This window comes from Anoplophora glabripennis, unplaced genomic scaffold (assembly GCF_000390285.2).
Source record: "Anoplophora glabripennis isolate ALB-LARVAE unplaced genomic scaffold, Agla_2.0 scaffold315, whole genome shotgun sequence".
Taxonomy (NCBI): domain Eukaryota; kingdom Metazoa; phylum Arthropoda; class Insecta; order Coleoptera; family Cerambycidae; genus Anoplophora; species Anoplophora glabripennis.
Window position 1 is genome coordinate 531,910 of NW_019416434.1, and position 27,146 is coordinate 559,055.

Consider the following 27,146-nt stretch of genomic DNA (forward strand, 5'->3'; position numbering starts at 1 on the left):
TAGCATGTATGCAAATTAGAGAAACAGTAGAATGTTTTTGCATTATCTTTATGACTGCAATCTTAAAATATTAATAGTTGGCAATACATTATTACAGGTGAATTAGTAACTGAAGACCCTATTCCAAGTTGTTCTGGCCTGCAAGAGAGAACAACTACACCTGTTTGCCATCCCCAATTCCGAGGCAATGAAGATGTGTCATATTGTGCAAAACCGTACTTATCTTATCAACTTCGACGTCACCTGTTACATAGGTGTTGTATAACAATGAAAAAGTAATATTAACGGTCGATAGAAGGAAGCACAAAAAACAGGCGCTTAGGTAGGAAATTCTCGAAGGAAGCCTAAATAGTCGAATATAGGCAGTTGAAGTGAGAACAGTGTGCAGATAGGCAGCAAGGCGATCGGCAGGCAATGTGTCAAAGTAGTGAAGAGTTAATTGTTTAAAGTGTTATTAGTTAGCAGGTAATATTCTTTAAGTACTTTGTTGTTAATTGATCTATGTAATCTTATAATTGTGATGATTATAGATATTTCATGATAATAATTCTTTGTAAGTTTAGCTTCCATTGCTTTATGCTCAAAGGCATATATTTGCCAAGGTAAAATTGTTATAATTATACTTTTGCCCATTATTTATTTCATGTTAAAAATATATGTATTGTCCTGATTGCCAGACATTACAATAACGACTTCTTTGTTTCACATCTAAATTGTTTTTGCCACGATTACGTTATACGTAAAATATAGATGTTTCTTGATAATAATTCTGTGTATGTTTCGCCTTCATTGTCTTACGCTCAGGGGCGTATATTTTTCTAAGATAAAATTGTCACAATTATTATTATAGATTGCTCATTATTTATTACATGTTAAAATATGTATATTGTCGTGACTGCCCAGATATTGCATTAACGACCTCTTTGTTTCACATTTAACTTGTTTTATCATGATTAGGTTGTTCTTTGATTTCTTGTGCTCACTTTATGTCATACGTCTATACGAGCCTTGTTGAGTTTACTAACATTTTCGCCCGTGCGGAACGAATCTGGATTAAGCTCGATTGCCTCCCGTATGGGACTCCAGTACCTTCCGGCTCTGCCGGCTAACTAACACCAAACCTCTTCAGTTTTACTTGGAAGTGTATATGACTAATATGAGGTAACAGATGACATTTAGTGACACATTAAATGAGACAGGTCTTATTTATCATTAGCAAAGGATCTTAATTTATGCCTTTGGTTAGCGGTTTTGTATTTATATTTGGGTGGTAAAAGCAACGATCGTGGGTTTCTCTGCCATGCTCTTTCCCCACAGGAGCTTTAGGTGAGCCTGGCACTCTCCTTTTATGTTTAATGGTTGTTAATGTTTTTATTGTTCTTTCTATTTGTCACATGTTTAATTTGAATTGTATGTAAATAAAGGTTAGGTGTATTTACTCTGCTTTTGTTTTATATAATTAAACCATACATCCCCTCTACAAAGTTAGTAGCCAGTGCCTTCCGGTCAATTAAAAATATAAAATATAAATACAACGTAGGTAGTCCTTATGACGATCACACATATTTTGGGCCACAACTACGTTTATTTTTTGTCGAACCTAGGGTTTTTATACTACAATATAGCACTACAACTCTGAAGAAGCAGCGTTTAATTCGCATGGTGAAAAATAAAGAAGCATACATAAGAAAATTAAAAAGAATCTGTAATCTGAAGGCAAATAATATAAAAGCATTAACAAATCTTGAAGAGAGTCCAGTAGTAAAAAATTTATTCAAAGGTATGTCGAGTACAACAGCAGATTTCCTTATTTCTCAGCTGCGTTGTGCTCGAAGGGCGCCACATGGCAGAAGATGGACGACACAAGAAAAAATCATTTCCCTAGCTTTGCTTAAAAAAAAGCCCAAGATGTTACAACCTTTTAAGAAGAATTGTGGCTCTTCCATCAAAAAATACACTTTTAACAATGTTACGAAAGGGTGCCATTCCAATCTGGCATAAATAATCACTTGTTCAAACATATTGCTGAATCTGTGAAGAGCGAAGAAGACAAATTTTGTGCGTTATTATTTGACGAAATGGATATTAAAGAACATCTTCAGTATGACACTCACCATGATTGTATCATGGGTTTTGAAGACTTCGATGAAGGTAACCCTTCAAAAAAATTGGCAAATAAAGCCTTAGTAATTATGGTTCAAGGTCTATTGCATAATTGGAAACAACCAGTTGCATATTATTTTTCAAATGGACCTTGTCCTGCGAATAAATTGAAAAATTGCATTATCAATGTTTTTGAAGCATGCGTAAGAATGGCAGGTTTGAATGTGGTAACATTAATTTGTGATATGGGATCTACTAATGTGAAAGCCTTAAAGGAGATGGGTTTATCTGCGGAGCATCCCTATATTGCAATTGGTGATAAAAAAGTATATACCATGTTTGACCCACTCCACTTACTCAAATGCACGGTGTCACTATTTAGAAAACAATGTTTTCCTACCTATTGAAATTGCAGATAGTCAGCAAATAATGGAAGCCCGATTTAATGATATTGTAGAAGCCTACAAAATTGATCAAAAGTCGCCATTAATATTTCGTGCCATGCATAAAATTAAAGATGTTCATTTAGCTCCAAAAATGCAATATTCCATGAAGGTTAATATTGCTGCGCAATTAATAAGCGATACTGTAGCTGCGTTCTTGTATAGCTTATTAAGTCGAGGTAAATTAAGCATACAAATTTAAGTATACAATTTTCAGTTAATTTAATTTTCCAGGTGAATTGGAGCAACGTTCTCTAGCTACAGCCACATTTGTGAAACAGGTGGATAACCTTTTTGATAGTTTTAATGGTAGTAAAGTTTCACCTCCTGATGGAAAAGAAGTTAAATGTTGTGTGACAGAACAGTCAGCTCATATTAAATATTGGAGAGAAGCTTTTCAGATGGTAAAGAAATGGCAATTTCGTAGGATCACGCCAACAGGTAGTTTAAGGTCAACTAAACCACCTTCTTAAGTTGGATGGCTCATTACTTTGAATGCTATTAGACAGATATGGAAGTACCTACATTCAAATGGAGCAACTTCCTTAAGGACACGTTCTCTAAATCAAGACGCCTTGGAAAATTTATTTGGTAGTATTCGGGGTGGGTGTGGTAGCGGATAATCCAACTGTCGAACAGTTTATGGCATCTTTAAAAACACAGATTTTAAATGGTTTGACACAACAAAAAATAATTGGCAGCAACTGTGAAGATGACGATCATCATTTATATAACAAATTTAACCCAGTTTCTACACGTCGAGGCTGAAGAGGTGGCTGGACCATCATCTCAGGCAAATACAATCGAAAAGTTGAACGATAACGCAGAAGCGATTGCTATAGCCGTAATAGAGGGGACAACAGCAACATTGTCAGTTGCTTATAAATTTATCGCAAAAAAAATTCTTGAGCATTTAAAATGTGATATATGCTCCAATGAATTACTCTCAAATTCCGACACACCTCAAAATTTGTATATAACTTTTAGAGAGTGGTCAGACACAAACCATTTACAATATCCTTCTGAATCGTTAGTAGTTGCCGCAGGGCAGGCCATTACCGAATTAGAAAATATTCTCGAAAATATTTATAACACATCTAAAATTTCATGTATCGCCATGTAACATATTATGAAAGTTGTTAACTTTTCATGGATTTCCTGTGAAACACATATAGAAATGATTACTTGGCAAATCGCACGAGCGATATGGAAAATAGGAATTCCCTGGTGGTGCATAAGAAAAAACCAAGAAAATTTGCGGTTTCGCAAAAATTTAAGGGAGTCGAAACGGAAAATAAAAACATTCTTGCATTAATATATCTGTATAACATCAATACAATTAACAATAATTATTTATAATTTTAACCACATTTTAGTTACAAACATCAAGGCAATAAATACGTCATATTTCTGTGACATTGAATTTTTCTTACATCATATGGTTGAAAACGTTACAAAAAATTTGAAAAATTAAGAAGGTTAGGTCACTGTTTAATAGTTAATGTACATCACTATGAACATTTACTAAATTAATTATCTGATTTAAATGAAATAAATTAAATTTTACAAAAAATTACAACTTTAATGTTCCCTTGAAATGAAAATATTATGATGATTTTTTTCAAAGTAGGTATGTAATTATGTAACCCACATAATATTTTATATCAACAAAAGTAAAACTAACATCGTGTGATTCCAAAAAAAAAAAAACAAAAAATCTTTGACTGCCATTGAAAAAATTTAAGTTTCGTATTCCCGTATTGTCACCCGATGATAAAATAAAGGTTACAAAAATGTGACGTATTTGTTACCTAGCAACTTTTCTTTGGAACGTTTTTTGAAAAATTAAGTTAAGTTATTGATACATTACTTTTTTTCTCACCATGTAACCATGTATATGTAATCAAATAATGTTATCCATTGTTCCATTTGTGTTGTATTTTATTTATATATTAAATTTTATTTTTGCTTATATTGTCTCGTCTTATTTTTTATAATCAAAACATAAATTTATATAAAATATATAAGAACCCTAGAAATGCACCGCGCGCTTTTTTAAACTGCGATGTGCGCGTCATCGACGTTCACTTTCCACAACAGTGGACCAGTGCAGTAAGGAGAACTAAAATTTTACTCTTTAGTTGACCGTCTCAGGGTTGTCTCTGCTATGAGATTGAGACAAAAGTTCAATAATGACAATGAATTGGCAAGGGATCTCCACGCCCCAAAAAAAAACACGTCAGTTTCGATCCAATGCCAAAGTGTGCTCACTGTTTTTTCGACTTTAATGGAATTGTGCATTTTGAATTCTTACCTCAAAGTGAAACAATGAACCCTGTGAACTATCATTTTACAGGGGGTTACGTGTAGTAATCCTTACTTGCCAGACCTGGCTCCTTTCGATTTTTTATTATTTCCGAAATTAAAATCAGTGCTGAAAGATGGCCGTTTTCAGACTATTGATGACACCAAAGCAAATTCGTCACAGACTTTAAAAGCCATTTCAAATTAAGCTATTCAGGACTGCTTCACGAAATGGAAATACTGCTGAAAAGTGTGTGAATAGGGAAGGGAAGTACTTTGAAGGAGGGAAGGACCAAGAATGTATAGAATTAATAGTAAAGTTTAAAAAAATAAAGTTCAATTATTTTCTGAACAGACCTCGTAGATGTTGATATAAATAATAACGTTGAATATTGACATGTAAACTTTGACATTTGCTATTCTGTTCTTTTGAATTCAATATTATGATACACTTAACATTTGGAATTAAATGAACCAATTTAGTCTGTTCGCTGGATCAGAAAGATTTGTCCCCACTTATATTTGATTTACCCTTGTAATTATACTTAATAGAGTAAAATACAGTCGAGGTAACATTATCACAACCTTTTTCTGCAAAGAAACCATAAAAATCACGTAAGCCATTACTTGTGATTAATGAATAGGAAATGTCACAACATCTTCCTCCTTGCGGTACTCAAAGATATCCGAGATACACTTAAGGGATTTAATCTCGGTTTATATACACGTTTTTATTTCATAAGCACTGACCCATTTTTACACTAATCCAGAAACTTCCTGGTTTACTTTATTACTAATGAAATCCTATTCAGCAGCCCGGCAGCCGATGCTAAATCTTTATTGTTTATTGTTGCAAGCGCAATTTCAGTTTGATGTCGGAGTTCCTGGGCTGTGCTAAATTAACACATGTTAAAGATTTCTGCATATTCGCGTACTGCGAGGCGTAATTATCAGTCACAGGAAGCGATACTGTTTGTGGGTAGAGTGTAGTGAGTAAAGAGGAGTTATTTTCAAACATAACCGTTGTGTTTTATGATGCATAAACTTTTCTGTTATAAATCGTTATATTTTTTAATGGCCGAAGATTGCACACACGAGGTCAGATATAAATATGAGGAAGTTGAGCCAAACATACTAAAAGCTTAGTCTAATTGTAAACTAAAAAATATGTATTATAGTGATACTAATATTTTCATGGATGTGGATATCCAGTGGATATGATAACGAAATTATAGACGTTAAAACTCTATTTTAACTTTAACAGTTATAAAACTAAAAATGTTATGAGTTATGAAACTGGTTGTGATGTTACGGAAAAAAAATACTAAGTGGGATAACAATTAAATTTTATATCAGGAATAAAGTTTTTATTATTTCTCTTGAATACTATATACAAGTTTATGAATGGTTTTGTAACTTGTAATCAAATTTGTAAAGATCCATAAAATATCTAGTTTTTTATAGAGATAATATTACTTGAAATTTATAGTCTTAAAAATAGAAATAACATACTTCACTTGTTTTCTTTTTACCAATGTATAGAATCTGCTTTAAATTAGTAATACATACGAAATCTGATCAGAAAATAACCAAACTTTATTTTTTTTTTAAACTTTATCATTAATTTTATACATTATTGGTCTTTGTCTCATTCAAATCATCCCCCTCCCCTATTCACACACTTTTCCAAGTTGTGTTTCCATGTCTCGAAGAAGCAGTCCTGGATAACTTCATTTGAAATGACCTTTAAAGTCCGTGACGAATTTGATTTCATATCAGTCGTATGATAACGGCGTCCTTCAGCACTGATTTTAATTTCGGAAATAAGAAAAAATCGCAAAGAACCAGGTCTGGCAAGTAAGGAGGGTGAGGGAGGACAGTAATCTGATTTTTGGTGAATTGACAAAAGGCGCATTGTCATGATGCAAGACCTTCAAGTTGTCTCGCCACAACTCATTTGGTCTCATTTTGTGGATTTTTTCTCGTAACCGTTGCAAAACGCCTTGATTGTACACACGGTTCACTGTTTCACCTTGAGTCAAGAACGCAAAATTCCATTAATAATAATAACAATAATAAATGTCTTTATTCACATTAAAGTCGAAAAAAACAGTGAACAGCACTTTGATATTGGATCGAGACTGACGTGCTTTCGCGTGGACATCTTTTGCCAATCCATTTTGATGATTGAACTTTTTTCTCCATGTCGTAGCCGTAAATCCAGCTTTCGTCTCTCGTTATGATCCTTTGAATTGGATTGTTCAAAGAGTTACCGACAAAGGTCCACACGACTTTCTTTTTGTTGTTCGGTCATCAAAAGCAAAATTTCATAGCATAACCCAATTGAGATGCTAACTTCTTGTTCAAATTTCTGAACAAGTCATCAGTTTAAGTCGAAGGCCTCCCCTGTCGGGGTTCATCTTCGATTGACTGATGACCACTTTTAAATTGTGAAAATAATTCGTAATATTGCGTACGATCCAGAGCATCTTCTCCGTAAGCTTGTTTCAAAAGACGAAACGTTTCCTTGTATAAGTTTTCCCAATTTCAGGCAAAATGTCACTAACACTTAAACATGTTGCAGCCAAATAACAATATCGTGAAGACTAAATGGGATATCAATAATCCAAGAACATGTGGTGACAGAGAAGGTTATACGCAATGTAATCTGCCAACCGCATATCACTAAGTTCGATTATTTTCTGAACAGTCCTCGTACTTGTAGTACAACTTAAATAATTATATATGATTACTCAATACTTTTTATTTTAAAGAATGTAGTTCATTGCATGCAAGAGTGATTACGGATAACGTGAATGTATAAGTAATTCTGAAACTCTTTTATTGATAACTAGTTTCGCATCTTTAAGTTGTGAATAAATTTTTGGCAACTGAGGATGTAATTACTAGATTATTCGAAATTGGTTCCTATCACTGACAGCTTTTGAAATATGAAATCAATTTATTTCGATAAACACATTATTTTTAAGGTACAACTAATATATTTTTGTGAAACATAAAATCTGCGTTATATCGACACGTACGTTTTAAGAGGGATTACTAACCTAGTATTTTAATAAAAGACAGTAAAGCAAATAACTTTAAAAAATTCATATTAATCATTGAACACAATGCTTTTATCTTCAGGTATGATTTAGACATAGTATGAGTATCATAAATTTGTATCAATTTATAAAAAGTAAACCATGGTTTTGAATTTGGGATACCGAATGATTTATATCTGTCCCGCAAAGACTTAAAAAACCCACGCATTTCAGAAGCAATATGTAAGAATTTTTTGCAATTGTATTTAAATTTATCCTAACCAACATGAATCCAATAAATCATACAAGTACAAAAATAAGCGTTCTAACTTTACATTTTTCATTACAAAACTTATGTCGTGCTTGTTTTGTTACCAGTTAAATTAAAGACATTGGAAGTTCTGTTTACCAGTTTCACTAAGTATTATAGAATTTAAAATGAGTCTTCGAACAAACTAAAAATGAAACGATAAATTTGTCAACATTTTTCAGAATAGGAAGAAGTGTCAGTTCAAGTTTGCTAATATGAAAATTTTACTTTACTCAATTAAATAAGCAAATGTTCGATTCAATTCCCCGTTCAATCTTTTCGATGCAGTTTTGTGTCGGTTACACATTAATTTCAGTGTTTTCTCTTAATTTCACAAGAACACAAAAGAGAAAAAATGTTTCTTCTAAACACTAGACCTCTCTATCTCCATGTATTTTTACTCTTTCAATACGAATCGAAGTCGATTTTCACCAGTCATATCATAATTCTTTCCTAACCTCAATAGTAGGACTATCATCTAAGTATGAAACTATGTACCACCCAACCTCCATTTATTTTGATGCGCCGAATACGAATATGGAGTTAGTTTTTATTAATCACGTCATGGTTTCATCCTGATTTAAAAATTCCGTTTTTATGGGTTTGGAAGCGAATTTTTGAGATCATAAAGGAATTTCAATGTTAGAACTGAAAATCTTGCTGTAATGCGGTTTGACCAAACTCATTTTGTCCGCAAGATGCGCAAACCAAGAAGAAAGTCCACACTAAGAGTGACAAAGACAGGAGACATTGATAAATGGACAGGTACCTCGGATAAAGAGTGAGCTCCGGTGCTAGTCTGGTAAAGTCGCCAGTGCACATCTGAAACTTGTGGATAATATTAATTTGATCAAGCTCTTTTGTCTGCCTCCAATCTGAACCTTTCTTTAATCCACTGCATCAATATTTACTCATATATGGCCCAAATGGTAAAACAACGCCGTTTTTTCACTCCAATGGCCCTAGTTTTCCTGTAACGTATCATATCAGACGTCGTTACATATAAAGAGGTTCTATAAGTTCTAGAAGTTGAAGTTGAGTATAATAAAACGGGTCCATTTATCTTTTCATGTGATAACGTACTTTCGTATTTTGAAAATATATGTGGGGTGGGTTCCTCATATCATCCTTAAAATCTATGCTTCGGTTCTCTTATGTCTTAACTTCACCCTAGAACCTTAAACTTATTTGCGTATATGGAAATGCAGCATCACATTCTCAAGCATCCATTCTGCCGAAGTTTTAAACCTTATCAGAGACTAGGTACTTTTTCATAGTCTTTACTCTTATAATTACCTAAGAAATTTTCAACAACTATTTGAGCTAAACCGAGATGTCTTTTCTCTATCAGTCATTGTTGAAATAATAAGGGTCTGGTCTTTCAACAGTTTTCTAAAAACATATTCTTTCAATTTTCACTGAAGATCTGTGGGAACTATCTTCCCAAGTATTTAAAACACTTTCTATATCTGGTATGAACAATCAGGTTTTACGAAAACACCTTACTGCATATGCTTGAGGGACATTAGATAACGTGTAAACGTATAAAATGGTTAATACAAACATTGAAATAAGTGAAACAACATATTTGTTAACATTAATCATAACATCAATAAAAAGATATTGCTTCAATCACTTCGTATTAAAGTTGGTCTTATGAAGTAATTCGTGAGACGATGTAAAACCTAAACAATGAGTTTTTGATCGTGTGTAGTCGGAGTATAAAAAAATGATATTGTTAAAGTTTTTGTCAGTATTTTGGCAGAATACATCCTGATCTAATGAACCACATGCAATTCAGATTCAAGTAAAACAAAAGAGAATTATTTACTATATTCACTTTACTATATTTCTAAATTAAAATGACCGATTCCAGCGATTTTTACGAGATATTTTAAGAATAAGGAAAAATTATCGGTGAAAACTGTCGTCAGATTTGTGTTCAGCCTTAGGAACAAAATTTTGTTTATTTTGTGTGCTTGCACAACTTCAAGGCATTAAGATGAACATGAAAAGAATAATACATACTTCCTGCTTGCCTTTAACGTCTAATTAGACCATTATAACTAACTATTAAAAAAAAAGAATAGCACAAATGAAAGGAATAAATCCGTTATTTTATAAATCGGTGATTTTGTACAAAATCCTGAAAAGAGTGCGTTATTTTTTTAACTAGAATTGTGAGTCATGCGATAACTCTTTTGAGTTGTAATTCAAGATCAACATCGAGGACGAATTATCAGTTTTTTTCTATATGTACGTACCTAGTAGTTTCCAGAAATACTGAAACTTCATTAAATTTGATTCATTCTGTATATCAAAAAACAGATTTTACTCGTTTAAGTTTTTCTTATTTACTACACTATATTTTTATTTATTATTATGCGTTATTCTAAACATTATTTGAATATGATACCTTCATACAGAAGACAGATGGGCTTTATGTGCCACTTGAGATTCGTTATTACTCAATTATTAACTTTCCATTAAATGAGGCGTCATGCAGCAGCTGTAAATAAATAAGTCTATATATTTTTTCCCTAAAAGTATTAGTCTATGTCAAGCTTTATCCTTCACTACTTATTAACGCGTGAATATGTATTAACATCCCAGACATATTTTAAAATAAATATTGCCTAACTATTTAGAACATCATGATGTCACTCCTTAACAATACAATTATTTATTTTTTATAGCCCACTGAACCACTAATGGATTGTTATATTGCACTAGTACACGATGTGGTGGGTGCCATAGTAGTAGACCTTGAAAATCTTTATTTTTTATGACCTACCTAACAAAAAGATATAACGGTAAACAGAAAAAGAAATCTGGGATAGTTGCATATATATATACCCCTATAATTATATACCATCAAAACTTCATAAATAATATTAAAAATATATGTAATTACAAGAATGTCTAGAACTGTCTCTTAATGTCTAGAACTGTCTCTTAATATCTAGAACTGTCTCTTAATGTCTAGAACAAAATTAATTAAAAAAAAAGAAGAAATATTTGCATTATTAACTTTAACAGAATAAATACAACAGTATTTCATGAGTTCTATCACTCCTTGTGTTCTGTCCATTAGTTTGTAATTCTTATTACCAAACGGGAGTAGATCTTTGAGCTTTTGGTAATTTAACTTAATTTGAAGATACAAAATAAAATTTTGGATAGGATTTTAATTCATGAGCTTTAAATATATGATTTATTCTTTTTTATAATTTTTCACTCCAGATTTTCATTATATGCGCAATTTTTTGTCCAGCATTTCTGAAATTCTAAGTATGTTAGAAACAATGTTTCTTCACTGTACCAGTTATGTAAGTTTTCTTCAGGGTATAAGACTGACAATACACTCAAATAAGGGAAAAAGAGCATATTTTTACCTCGCATGTTTATCGTACGTTTCCTGAACTGTGCACGCCTGTTGAATATACAGAAAATTGCGTATGTATTATAAATATAATCATACCCCGCAGAACGCTTTTAGGAAACTGATAACACATGCATTTGTTATAATTATTGAGTATCTTTACAAATTTGCTGGACAAAACCGGAAAGGTACATTTTCTGATGTTTACAAGTTCTCTGTGATCTATCAATGCGAAAAATTAAAAGAAGTTTAGCGTTAGGTACGCTTCGTCACTTGTTCCATCAATGTCTTACTAAAAGTGCGATTTCTTGTCTATAAAACGCCAATCTTAAGGATTTAGTTCATGTTACAAATTATTTGGATATGAATTATTCAATTAATTTCTCTTAAGTAGCGAAATAAGCTTCCACCTAAGAGGTTGGAAAATATAAAGAGAATAAAATCTGCAATTTATCTGCGCAAAGGCTGCTGTTTTCCACGGCTGGGTGACTTAGGTGGGGGGGGGGTTATTATTTTATAAGACCCTAGATTCGTAGCATAATTTAAGTGATCCAGCAACAAAATAGCGTAATCTTAGCGAGTGATAGTAGTGGGAAATTGACAGGATGTGCAATAATATACATGTCTTATCTCTGTTTTCTTACATCAATGTCAACATAACGTCAAACAGTCAAATTAACTTTTATTATTTATTTACCCTTATCATAAAATATGTAGTTTCAGTTTGATACTTGTGAAAACCCATTACAGAAAATTAAAACTGAAATATATACGGAATATTTAATTTAAATTCTCATCAATTTTTAATAATGCAAACTCTTCAATGACATCCTTGCTTCTTTTGAACGTTTGTCGTGACAACATTGTTACGCTCTGTGCATACTATTTAAATTTAAGAATAGTAGAGGTGGTAGATCATTCTGTATGTTTGAGCAATGTTATATGTTCTATGTAATTAATTATATGCATTCCCATTAGCTTCAATATGCAAGAGTCCCAAAATTGTAGCAGTGGCTCATTCTCAACATGTAGAATGTCGTATCATTTTAGAGAAATTATTAAACAGATATGTAGATTTTGGTTAAAAATGGATTCGTCTTAAAAATACACTTACTTGGTATACACAAATATATAACAGAGAGGTAGGTACTTTTTTATTTATACTAAAGTATGTATTCGGCAATTATGCTATATATATTTTCGTTTTCGAAGTACAATACTATTATTTTTTCTACAACTTCGTTCTTTTCATTTAGTATATTTTTTCTATTTCATTTTACGTAACGGAAGTTCATTACATGCATAAGTACGCAGTGGTACTTCTGAGGATCCTACACAAATCGTTGTCTTCTTGTAGCTTGGGTTTTCTGTAATGCTAACAGTTCATGTTTAAATCATTGAACCATCCTACCGATCACATTTTTAACGTCACTCTCAATTTAATTTTTTTCCTAATACGTGCTTTTTTATTTTTTGTGCTTTTAATTAAAATTATTAAATCAGATTACAAACTTGTAGAAATTGTGATTTGATATATTTATGAGACTTACTGCCCTATTTTAAAACTCTGTATAGTCAAGTATTTTTGATACTTTTTAATTTCCTATATTTTTTTATTGAGCCAATATTAATAGCTTGTTTACGTTATCTGCTGCCAAATGTCGCGTATAAAATCAAGTTCATGGTCATACGAATGAGAAAGCAATGAATAGAGAAATTGGTTAATTTATCTGGCATTTGTGGTATTCCATTGAAACAGAGTGGTTAGGTACAAGGAAAAAGAATTGTAGAGAAATGAGAAATTCTTTGAACTCTAATTAAATCTTTTATTAATAAATTAAATTCCGTATTTTTGTCGTTCTAAAATTATAAATAACGAGCGTTCAAATAAAAACGTGGTCGAAGTTGGCTCTGACACATTGGACGTAGGGAGTAGCTTATAGCGACCAACTTAACCTCACAGTTTCAATAACGTTAATGACTATATAACTTTATTTTAAAGAATAATCGTGATAACAATAACAAACAATTAAAGGAGCTGCGGAAAGTGTCCCCCTCCTTGTTATAACAATAAATTACAGCAGCTGCTGAAAGTGTCCTTGTTCCAAGCATTTTTCACACCTGTTCCTCAAAGAATTAAAGACATTTTCTAAGATGCTCGGGGTATTGTTAATTTCACGAATCTTGTCTATAAGTCGAGCCTGCAGATGGTTTAAATCAGGAATAGGCAGTTCAAAAATAGTGTTTTTAAGGTAAGGCCACAAAAAGAAATCACACGGCGTAATATCACATGACCTCGGTGGAAATTCATGTTCAGCATTGAGACTTATTAGTCGATTTTGGAAAACTTCCCTCAACATATTCATCGTCTCGCCTGCCGTATGTGCCCTTGCGCCATCTTGTTGAAAGTAAAAGTTTGTAATTTCGTTTTCTTCCAGCTGGTTAACAAAAGGAGCGATAATTTCTTCTCTATACCTTTGCGCAGTAAGAGTACCATTAAAAAAAAGTAGGTCCATAAATCTTCCTTCGATTGAGAGCACACCAAACTCCAATTTTTTGAGCGTGTAGAGGGCCCTCGACAAAAAAGTTATCTGGTTTTTCAGAAGACCACATTCTCATATTCTGTGAGTTTACGTAACCACTTAAATGAAACCAGGCTTCATCAGAAAAAAAGGTGATATTATGAAGTTCACCGTAGTTATTTAAAAACCATTTACAAAATACAGCCCGTCGCGGAAAATCAACTTCATGAAGTTTTTGCTGACAAGTTAAACGATAGGAGAACAAACGCAAATCTTTTTTTAACACTGTGTAGCAGGTACCGACTGATACTCCCACCATTTGTGATAAAACACGTACAGAAGTTCTTGGCGCATTTTCCATTATTTGTTGGACATTTTCTTTTAATTCTTCAGTCCGCTTTTTAGGTCGGCCGCTTCCTTCTTTTCTTGTTACACTGCCCGTTTCACGAAAAACATTAACACAACGCTGAACTGCACTTTGAAATATTTTGTACTCGACAACGCCGGGAAATTGATTTTGAAATTCTTTGAAACATTCCTCAATAGAATACTTCCATATTCCATCAATCTTGCGTCCATTTCTAAAGTAGGACTCTATGATAAACACTTTTTGTTCTTGAGAAAACACCATTTTAAACGCTTTTTAAAACGAAAATATTCAAATTGATAGCGGCGATATAGCGCTTTGACAGATGACGTATAAGTTCATTTGCTATACGCTACGCCCTACGTCCAAATTTTCAGAACCAACTTGACCACGTTTTTATTTGAACGCTCGTTATATGAGGTATTTTCTACAACAGTCCATTTTATAACTTCGAAGTTTGTTCATATTAATCTCTAACACAACAACATGTTACGGATCAAATTGGTTTATCCAAATATTACCGAATAGTTATTCATGTAGTAATTGTGTCAGGTAATACATTAATAGCACATGTACTTTACAAGAGTTGTAACGGACTGCATTATAATATATTTTACACACTAGCACCTAAAATGGATCTGTTAAAACAGATTTGTTTACCATTATAATTATAATCAGTAGTACCACTACAGCTTGATCAAACTCATCTTGTCTGCAAGATGCAGAGATCAAGAGGAGAGTCGGTAGTAGGAGTGACAAAGACAAAAGAATATTAGGACAGTAGGTTCAAATAGAGAATGAGCTCCGCTGCTACGATGGCAAGGTTGCACAGCGCAATAGAATCTCGCGGAAAAGATGAATTAGGGCAAATTATAAATGGCTAACTTTTCATTATCTTCACGTATTTTTAATGTCTCCTAAATTTTACACTGAAACAGAAACTTAAATTAAAAATCTTTAGTCTCTACCAAAAAATTATTCACCTTTAAGATAAATTGATAAAATTTATACCCAACTGGGATTTTAAGCGATGCTTTAAAAAAAACAGAAATCACACAAAACCGTAGACCAACTGGATCATTCGTAATTGATTCAACTAGTGTACTTAAACGATTAGTTAGATTTTTTATAAAACTTTAGGAACTGGTAGATCATGAAAAATTGTTTTATTTTACTGACGAAAATTTTGTATGCATTCTATTATAGATAAACAAATAATACAAAATGTTTAAGAATTTGGCTATTACATATTAAGCAGGAAAATATCCCATTCGGTATCATCTATGATTATTTTATGTTAAAACTTAGTTCTTCGCTTAAAAGAAACTGGACAATTTAAAAACGTCCCCTAAATCGATGTCACGTATCCAAGTTGCAATATCTCGTAAACCGAACCCCAAATCAAAATCTTATAAAAGTAGAAAAAATAAAATAGAAAAACGTTCTACCTACAAAAAAATATGTTGAAACAATAGGCGTACTAAAAAAATTGGGGGAGCCCATAGATGCTACAACCTCCCTTTCCTCCGTTCGAGCTTTGATATATTAGACCAAAATTATACAGAAAGTGTGCCGGCTTAAGATAAAAATATGTGCCAAATTTCAAACAAATGTCTCTAAAATCACCGGAGCTATCAATAAAAATAATTTTTTAAATTTTGACTTTTGACACCCTGTGTTGTAAAAATCTGGCTCCGAAAAGAAAAGTCCCATTATTTCAGTCCAAAGAATATGTGGTTAACGCCATCAAAATGAGACACGGGAATTTCATTAAATTGTTCTGTTTCTTGGAATTTTTTATTTAAGGATTACAATAATTATTTTTAATATTACCATTTCTGTAGAAAATAAGATGGCTTTTTTCAACCAGTTTATGCGGTTTGATGTCGTTTATCGAATGTGCTGAACTGAAGCTGAAAATATGCACAAAGTTCAACAAATTATAAAATTTTGCTTGTACACAAAACGCATAAGATTAAACAAGACAAGTAAAATAACCAAAGGTCTATGCAAAATTATTAACGAAGAAATTGTAAAATTTTTGGAAACTACGCCCATTGATACATTGTATAAAATAATACCTTAGATATTTAAGTGATATTTAGAAGTTGTAACTGATGTAACTCAGCAAACACCTTGTATATCATCATTTGTCGTAATTTTCATAAGAAAGGCGACAGTATGACATAAACATTTATTGCACAGCAAGTGTGTAAAATAGCATTTTTCCGTTCGAGCTATTAAATTGTTGATCATAACTTGTTTAGCCAGACAACATCGCGAAAGTCATTCAGCTTTGCCATCACATATTGATGGTAGCATTTTATTATTCAGTAATCATGCCCATCTGCAAGACTGAAGTCTTGACTTGTGTGCCACTTTCGTAATACTATTGTGCCTTCATGTATTTAAGTCCTTTACATGCGCGATTTGTATACTGAAATATGGGATTCTTATCTTTTTTAGAACTTATTTATCAGATCAGATCTCGCTGTACTATAATATTTTAAAGTGTTAAAATCAAAACAACTACAGTCGGTAATTTTTCATTTAACAAGTAATTAAACAACTATCTTAGAACCTTCGATTTTAAAAGAAAATTGATTATTGCAAACTGTGTTCCTTCTATTTTTATTAACAAGCAAGCAATAAACTTATTTACGTAGGACTTTGATAAATGTGTACTTGTAATTAATTTGTTATGTAAATCTGAGTTTTCAGTAAATAATTCGCAGATAATATTATCTCTTCATTAATTAAAGTCATGAATGACATTTGAAAGGAGTTACTGGGAGCGGGCGTGTACATAAAATATTTTTCAGAGAACATTGTACAAAGTGAAAAAAACTGCATTACTAATAGTTAATGAAACGATTTTAAGTTAAATTCTGTAGTTTTAGTATTATCCATGTGTTATTTCTGGAATTATTTGATTGTGACTTAACTTAGTTTTACCCATCGAAATTAACATCTCTATTTATTTGGATACTTTCATCAAGAAAAAAATGAATTGAGTTGATCTTTGCGTTAAAAGGATCAGACAGGGTTTCTAGTGAAATATTCTTACATAGCCAAAAATCCTATACTGAAAAAACATATCAATAATATCTAATATTACTACATTATACTTATTAAAGAATTAGAAGGCATTTTAATTCGGATGTACTCATATGTAGCGTATTTTTTGCACTTCATGGCATGAAATAATCAAAATCAATTGCCAATTACATTGTATAACGTAACATAAGATCATTCAAACAAATTAAAAAAAAATTGTAAAAAACCTTATCAAATGAGCAATGTTCCTCGATAACAGAACTTTAGACATGCCAAAGATGTCTGACCCATAAACAAAATTCCTAACTGCTGACATTGGTGGAAACAACTACTCTATGGGTTATATGCACCAAATAGCATAGAACTGTACCCAGTGGCGGCTGGTGCGGAGAGGGAAAAATTAAATTTGCCATTGTGCAAAACCGTACTTCTCTTATCAACTTCACGTCACCTGTTACATGAGTGTTGTATAACAATGAAAAAGTAATACTAACGGTTGGTAGAAGGAAGCGCAAAAAATAAATACGCCTAGGTAGGAAATTCTGGAAGGAAGCCTAAATAGTCGAAGATAAGTAGTTGAAGTGAGAACAGTCGGCAGACAGGTAGCAAGACGATCGGCGGACAGTGTGTCAAGGTAGTGAAAAGTTAATTGTTTAAAGTGTTATTAGTTAGCAGGTAATATTCTTTAAGTACTTTGTTGATAATTGTTCTATATAATCTTATAATTGTGATGTGTGTTTCATGATAATAATTCTTTGTATGTTTAGCTTCCATTGCTTTATGCTCAAGGGCATATATTTTTTCCAAGGTAAAATTGTTATAATTATACTTAAAGTTTGCCCATTATTTATTTCATGTTAAAAATATATGTATTGTCCCGATTGCCAGACATTACAATAACGACTTCTTTGTTTCACATCTAACTTGTTTTTGCCACGATTACGTTATACGTAAAATATAGATGTTTCATGATAAAAATTCTGTATATGTTTAGCCTTCATTGTCTTACGCTCAGGGGCGTATATTTTTCTAATATAAAATTGTTACAATTATTATTATATATTGCTCATTATTTATTACATGTTAAAATATGTATATATTGTCGTGTCTGCCCAGATATTGCAAAACAACTTCTTTGTTTCACGTTTAACTTGTTTTATCTTGATTACGTTGTTCTTTGATTTCTTGTGCTCACTTTATGTCATGCGTATGTAAGAGCTTTGTTGAATTTACTAACATTTTCACCCATGATTATGTTATTATTGTTGTTGTTCTCCCGAAATCTCAACTTTAGCTGGATAGCCTCCCGTATTATGGGACTCCAGTACCTTCCCTATTATTATTGTTATTATTATTATTATTGTCGTTGTTGTTGCTATTATTGTTACTAAAACCTCTTCAGTTTTACTTGGAAGTGTGTATGTCTAATTTGAGTGAGATGACATTTAGTGAGAAATTAAATAAGTTGTGTTTTAATTATCATTAGCAAAGGTTCTTAATGTATGCCCTTGGTTAGCGGTTGTTTTTGTATTTATATTTGGGTGGTAAGAGCAACGATCGTGGGTTTCTCTGCCATGCTCTTTCCCCACAGGAGCTCTAGGTGAGCCTGGCACTCTCCTTTTATGTTTAATGGTTGTTAATGTTTTTGTTGTTCTTTCTATTTGTCACATGTTTAATTTGAATTGTATGTAAATAAAGGTTAGGTGTATTTACTCTGCTTTTGTTTTATATAATTAAACCATACATCCCCTCAAAAAAAGTTAGTAACCAGCGCCTTCCGGTCAATTAAAAATAAATACACACAACGTAGGTATTCCTTATGACGATCACATATTTTTGGCCACAACTACGTTTACTTATTTTTTATCGAACCTGGGGTTGTTATATTACACAATGTCCAGTCAATTGAACTAAACTTGCAAAATTCGTTTGAAAAACTCTGAATACGTGGGCTCGCTTCTACATCTGTAGAGTGTTTACAGCGGTGGTCATGGTTACCGTCACTCAGCAGTGAAAGACGGAGTGGGAGGAGCGCATATTCACTATGCAGTTTGGGCTCTGTTTACTCCGACCGTAACCAAATTCAGGTGTGGTGTAAAATTATGTTACATACGTATTGCTTCTTGTGTATTTTTTAAAAGATTGTAAAAGTTTAAATTGATTGTAAAGACAGACTAACAGTAATGATATTATCTATCAAAATCAATGGTGCGAGAAAAGGTACGCAAGGGAATTTCTTAGAACAGGGAGGTACATCAAGAGGAAAAAAAATAAGTTAATTAACTAAACAATTCTATTAGTTGCCAGTATTCCACAATAGTATATAATCTTTTATTCGTTCGTTTAAAAAATAAAAATTGCAACTAGCTTAATCCAGAAGCCTTATTCTCGCACTTACTAATGTTCAGTCGTGTACTAAAGATATGTGTGCTAATAAGTAAGCTCAAATTTGTCATTTACTAATTTATATTTATATTTATTTATATGCAAATTCCAATGTAGAATTGTAAAAAAATGGTTGAATACCAGTACATTATGTCCGAAAGATCAAATTTAAATATCATGTTACTGGTATAGTCTTTCCGATCTCAACTGAAGAACCAAGAGGTTGGCAGTATGTACCAGGTTCGGTCGCTGACGCAGCAACTCGGCATTGAAACATTTGAAAAAATTCTTCCTATATTTATTCCATACCCATATACAGGTCTGGTCGAACTAAACGTGGATGTATACGTCCAGTTGAAGAATGCGCGCGCGGGCAAACGGCGTATAACACAGCTGCACTGGGCGACTGGGCATTAAATCTCAGTTGTTGACAAGTGATTGGCAAATTGCCTAGCAGTGCAGTGCAGCAATGCGGAATTTGGTGTAATTCAGGAAATTTTAATTTATTATAGGCACCTTCTATTAATCATTCATATTACAACTGCGAAAGGGAGAAGTAAAAGGGATAATTTATTTACTAATATTATTACAACATGGCAGTTTGGATACCTTTTGAAATGGAACAAAACGAAATTTACCATCAATATAATAAAATTGTTTGAGAACATAAATAATTAAAATATGTTGGTCAAATGAATTACCTTTAACATAAATTTTCTACACATTATATACAAATTATTATAATTTTTTATCTTTAGTAGAAAACTTTTTTAGGCACAACTATAAAACTCACTAAATTTTATTGCTAGTCGTTTTTATATATGTTCAACTGACTTCGGAAAGACTATACCTTAATGAACTTTTACTTTTCTTAAATTAGGTTAAAGTACTTAAATTTAATTCCTGGTATACTAAAATGTGACAAGTTACTTTTTGAAATTAGAGGCTAGCAAACTGTTAATAGAAATATTTTATAGGCGTGTTTTGGAAAATGTTATTAACAGAATAATATTTTCCTTTGCTGTTTGTTATGTCGGTATAAAAGTTATTTTAACGACGATTTTTATAACCTATTATAAAATTAATGATAGTCCTTGATTCGCAGATTTTTTTATCATTGCTATATAATGACGCCATAACGGTCTTGCTAATTCTACTTAAAAAAATAATAACATAATGACGATAAAATAAATGGATGCGGTATGGTAATCAATGTTAATTTACAAATTCTAGTAGTTCAATTCGGCATACTACATAATAATAATTTAAATATATTCCTCCTACACCTAATTTTTTACATTGATCGTATAACATTAAAACAATAATATTAATAAAACATTATATAGGGTGATTCAGACCTCTTACAAATAAAATTTTGTAAAAAAAATCAAAAACAGCAGTTCGAAAATGATTTAAAAATACACTTCTGCACGGCACTAGAAACTGGTCCACTGTAAAACCTGACCTCGCACAATGCGACCGGCACGGCGGGCGACAAAGTGTGATAAAAACGGACAAAAACTTGAAAGAATTTCTCAAGGAAAGGAATTAATAGAATTTTATAGCACCTATTTTATATCAGCAAGTTCAACTGCTTTTGCCGCTATAGTTATTATTAATCAATAAAATTAATTTGTGGTTTTAATTAATAAAATAATTTGACATACCTAATGTTGGAACAACTACAAAATTTTGTCCACCGACGTATAAACACATTTGCGCCGGTCTAACTCAGTTTCTATGAACTAACACAAATGGCCTGTTTCACCATAGCACAAATGTTTCACCATAACACAAATGTTGTCTTGCTTCACTATAAATTAAAACGATATCCATCAACTCCGAGCTGCTATACACGCAAGCTATTTTTGACAGTAACTACTGAAAAAAACTATTGGAAACATTAACGCAACGACAACTGTAAAATCGGATTTCAGTATGCGGAGCCGCTGAGGCCACGCGTATTGCGACTGACGCTAGAGACTACAGTTGTCCCAGCGATGTAATGCTTGAAAGTACAACTTCAATAATTTTTTTCTCGGAAACTATAAAAATTTTACAAATAATTTGTTTACGATATTGACTCCATTTCGCATATATTCCCAATTTTTTTTGGTTAAGTTGTGAATCACCCTGCATATAGAAAGTTTATTTGATATTACTTAAATATCAGATTTATGCAAATATGAAGAAAGATGTTAGACCTAAGTTGCTGTAACTTGGGTAAATGAGGTAATTAGTAGTTAAAAAGGTAATTATTTACTGAAACAGTATACAAATACGTAACTAATTGTAAAGGTACTTCAATGGGTTAATTAATTTCTTAAGCTTTTTTTTTAAATTCTACTAATTTCTTCCAGCAAAAGTCCATAAATTCCTACCTCACAAATGATTTGTAAGGTTTTCAAAATTTCTAATATTTACGATAAAAGGCAAACCAAAAAGATGGTTATGTTGAACTTAAACTTTATCGGACACTTTTTTGTGAAGAATTAAAATATATTGTCGTATTAGTCGTGATGCTTACCAGGACGATATTGAGGCGCCATTTTCACATTTTTTAATTCATTTCATTCTTCTGATTACTTTGCTGCATCATATGTTATGGTTTCCTGTTTTTGTCCTTGCCAGTATATCGAACTACCCACTTTTACAAAGAGTACTTTGGAAACAATCATCCAACTATCGTCTAAGCGAAATTTTAACAATAAAATTAAATTTTCATTCATTAACAATGAAATTAGCTGAACCAAAAATATAATTTGTGCAAGAACATGACTGGAATAATCATTTTGAATAATATCTGACACTGCTTCAAGTGAAAATTGTATTTTTAGTTCAACAAAGACAAAAAAATAAACCATAAAATATGACGTAGCCACGAAATCAGAAACATTTGCTGCATCAAAAAATGAGAATATACAATAGGCACTCATGGAAAACAAAAAAGTTGAAAGCTGTCCTGATAGGTGCCACGGCTAATATGACGATATATTTCATTTATCCATAAATACTTAGTCTCTTAATGATTAAGTTTACAACGTTCATTTGTTTTGGTTTTATATTAAGAAAATAAAGATAAAATCAAAATTTTCAACTATTATTCATCATCAAATTCCACAACTTTACTTACCCTAATGGACAAATCCGAAAACACTCACTCACTCACTTGCAAATGCTGCTATAATTATTTTTGTTTTTCTTAATAACATGGAATTGATCTTAGTTTCATTGGAAAATACAATTACGAATTAAATGGACTGATCTTGTTTCCAAAATACTTTGTGGTGTTGAATAAATAATAATAATAATAAAATAATAAATAATAATAATAAAAATTCATTAAGCGGGGGCGTTTACAGCGTTTTAGAAAATCTAAGCAAGATAGAACCAATATCTCTTCACTGTACCAGTTATATAAATTTTCTTCAAGATATAAGACAACAATCACAATTAATTATTGAGTATTTTTACAAATTTGCCGAACAAAATAGGAATGATACATTTTCTGATGTTTACATGTTCTCCGTGATGTTCCAATGCGAAAAATTAAAGAAAGTTGCTAGTTTAGCGTTATGCTACGTCTCTACCTGGATGGATCTACTTGTTCTATTCATTGCCTTACTAAAAATGCGATATCTTGTCTCTAAAACGCCAGCCTGCCTTAAATGTGATACTAAAAGTTAATCTAGTTCTAATAATACAGACCAACAAAATTTAACTTTTTTTGAAAGCAGAAACTTGAATATATGTTTCCGAAAGATTTAGGTGCGCTGAATCCGAATCTGGCAGCAGAATTGCTCTACCACGTCAGGTTTTTGAGATATCCTAACTTAAAAGTGCAAAAAACACTGTTTTTCGTCATATTTGAGGTTATGTAATAATGCCATCTATTCTTTTTCAAGGACATTGGATCTAAAAGTACAAGGCTCCTTCCTTCGAATGCCGTTGAGTTTGCTCAAATATCTTTTTTTTTTTTCTTAAAATTAATTTTTGAAATTTTTAAGTTTCTCAGTTTCTTAATATGCGAAAATCTACTAAGGATCCCTTAGACATCAAGCAGTCGATTGCAATTCAGAAACTTCATACCCATACGGTTTGTGGGTTTGAAGTTGGTGGGCTTGGGGTTTGTAAGCTTGGAGTTTGTAGGTTCGGGTTTTGTGGGATTGGGGTTTGTGGGTTTAGGGATTGTGGGTTAGGGGTTTGTGGATTTGGAGTTTGTGAATTTGAGTTCGTATGTATTGAAGGTTTCTGAGTATGAAGTTTGTGAACTGCAATCAACTGTTTGACGTCTAAGGGATCCTTAGTAGATTTTCGCATAATAAGAAACTGATAAACTTAGAAACTTCAACATGTGATATCTCAACGAAAAAAAAAAGATATTTGAGCAAACTCAACGGCATTCGAAAGAGGGAACCTTATACTTTTAAATTATGTTTTTTTTAAGAATAGATGGCATTACTACATAACCTCAAATATGACGAAAAACAGTGTTTTTTGCACGTTTAGGTTAGGATATCTCAAAAACCTGAAGTGATAGAGCAATTCTGCGGCCAGATTCGGATTCAGCGCACCAAAATCCTTCGGGAATGCATATTAGTGTGTCTGCTTCTTGACCCTTGTTGACCTGATAATTTATTTCAAAATCCACTGTATCTTGACTTCTTATTACAAATAATTATATATATATATAGAAGCTTTTATATCCCCTTAAATTAAAAATGTATAATTTTTTTTAATAGAAAACTCAAACGAAACAAACTTCACCTTTGAGGTTAGTTACAAGACGTACTTTAATGTCTTAGTATATTTTATCCCTAAAATAGTTTCCTGTCTTTGTTACAAAACAGAAATATCGATTACCTTATTAACAAACGTTAATATACTTTTTATCATTAACTATTGTGGAGGGTTTTGATAACAATGACTTCATTCAAATCCCCTAAAAGGGGTTAGAGGAACCACATGAAGACCGTCCTCGATTCCATTAACATATGTTCGTATTCGTATCCTCATTATTCCGTATCGTTTCAAGCCTTATTTAGCAAACACTGAACTCATCTATCAACCCAAACGTGTGCGGTAAGAGAACCATTACGTGACCGTAAGTCAAATAATTTGTTGCACACAATGATTTTTCAAATCAGTGTCTTGTACTTGATTTAATTTCCCCCTTTTATTTATGAGCATTAAAAGCACTACGTCAGCATTATTATCTCTTCGGTAATTGACAGTATGACGAATATTAATGGTTACAATAATTTAAATGAGTAAAACGTGTCTGCTTTTCAATATGTGGCTTATGATACGGCATTTGCTTGACCGTATTTGGTCTTAACGATATCAACGTGATATTTTATTTTTTAACATACTTATTAAATTGCGCCACCCATTATTAACGTGCATGTGTGCCGAGTAACTCGTATGCCGTAACAAGAACGAGATATACTGACAGATCTGCACTTAACTGGATATTAAATTCTTATTTAAATAACTGCGGTGAGTCATTTAAGAAAGTTAAAAATAAAATAAGCAGTAACGAGTAATTTAGTCTGCAATTGAATTTCTTTTATTCATTGAGCAGGGTGGACCAATTTCGACACTTTTAGTGGCTTCTCTTATTGATCGAGGAAACAAACAGTAGTTAAGATGTTTCGGACATAATTTTCCAGAAAAATTGAAATACAAAAATCGCATCTCGTACTTATTTCGATCGCTTAGGACAATAGCCCCAACATGGAGGTGGTGACCAAAGGAGGTTACGGAAAAGTCACGGATGATCGCTATAAATTTTACAAACACTTCGCAAAAAAATTATTGCAACAAAATTTTTCATCGAAATTTTGCCATTTTTCTAATTCGTATAGCTCCGTCAATTTTCATCGTATCAAGATAATTTTTTTTTCATTTTGTATGTAATTGCCTGTACTTTAAAGCGTAATGTTGATGGTGGCGGCATTCGTTAAAAAGGTATGAATAACTTCAAAATGGCATAACTCGGTCAAAAAAAAATCGTAGACTTGATTTTTTTTCAGCTGATAAAATAGTCAAAAATTAATGAAGTGAATAGAAACTACTGAATTCCGGGCAAAAGCTAAATAAAAAATCTTTTCACAAAAATTTTAAAAAATCACAAATTAAAACCAACTTATTCAACATCACAAAAAACGGAAGAAAATGAAAAACATGTATGCCTCAAACGATTCAAGATATTTGTTGTTCAATTTTTCCTAAAAATTAAACCGGAGATATCACAACAGTCTTATCTCATCGGGAAATATAAGAAATCCCAAAACTGTCAAGATTGATCCATAAATACTTTCCTGTAGATACCTGCATGATGGTAAATATTTTGTTGAAAAAGAACTAAAGAAAAATATACAGGGTTGGACAAATGTGTCGGAAGATCTGTGTACTGGGTGAACCATAAGTTTAATTAAAAGAAATACGTTTAACAAAAGTGTTTATAATATTTTTACTCCTTTCAATGACGTACTTTAATTTCCAACATCTACTTTATGTTTAGAGATACGGCGTTCTCGAAGAAATTCCCATATTTCAATATCAACAGTTTCAAGGGTTGTAAAAAAGTTTCATGAAACGGGAAGTGCTGAAAATCTTACAAAGTCCGACTCAAGTGAATCAGCTACAAATGAAGATAAAGTCACTAGATGTTCTTCTCAATCAACAAGACTTCAACTTCAACAAGAAGAATCACAAACTTCAGTACCTCAAGTAGCCTTATATCACAATATTAGCGAGAGATCAGTAAGGATGATATTGTCCAAAAAAAATTATTCATTCGTATAAAGTACATTTAGTCCAAGAATTGAATGAGGATGACCCTGATAGAAGGATGCAATTTTGTGAGGAAATATTGAAAAACATTGAGAATAATGGAAACTTTGTCAATAATATACTTTTCACCGATGAATCGACATACTGCTTGAATGATCTACATTAGATAGAAGAAAATCACAGTCAATATCCTCACAAATTAAATGTATGGATTGGCATAATCATCGGCCCATTCTTTCATAGAGAAAATTTGAACTCTAATCGTTATTTACAACTTTTGCGCGAGCAAATTGTTACAGCATTTATTCGTTTATTTCCAAACAAAGCAAATCCAGAACTACTCTCAAATGATATTTGGTACCAACAAAATGGGGCTCCACCTAATTATGGAGTTGACGTGCGTCGGTACCTAAATAATGTATTTCCACAGA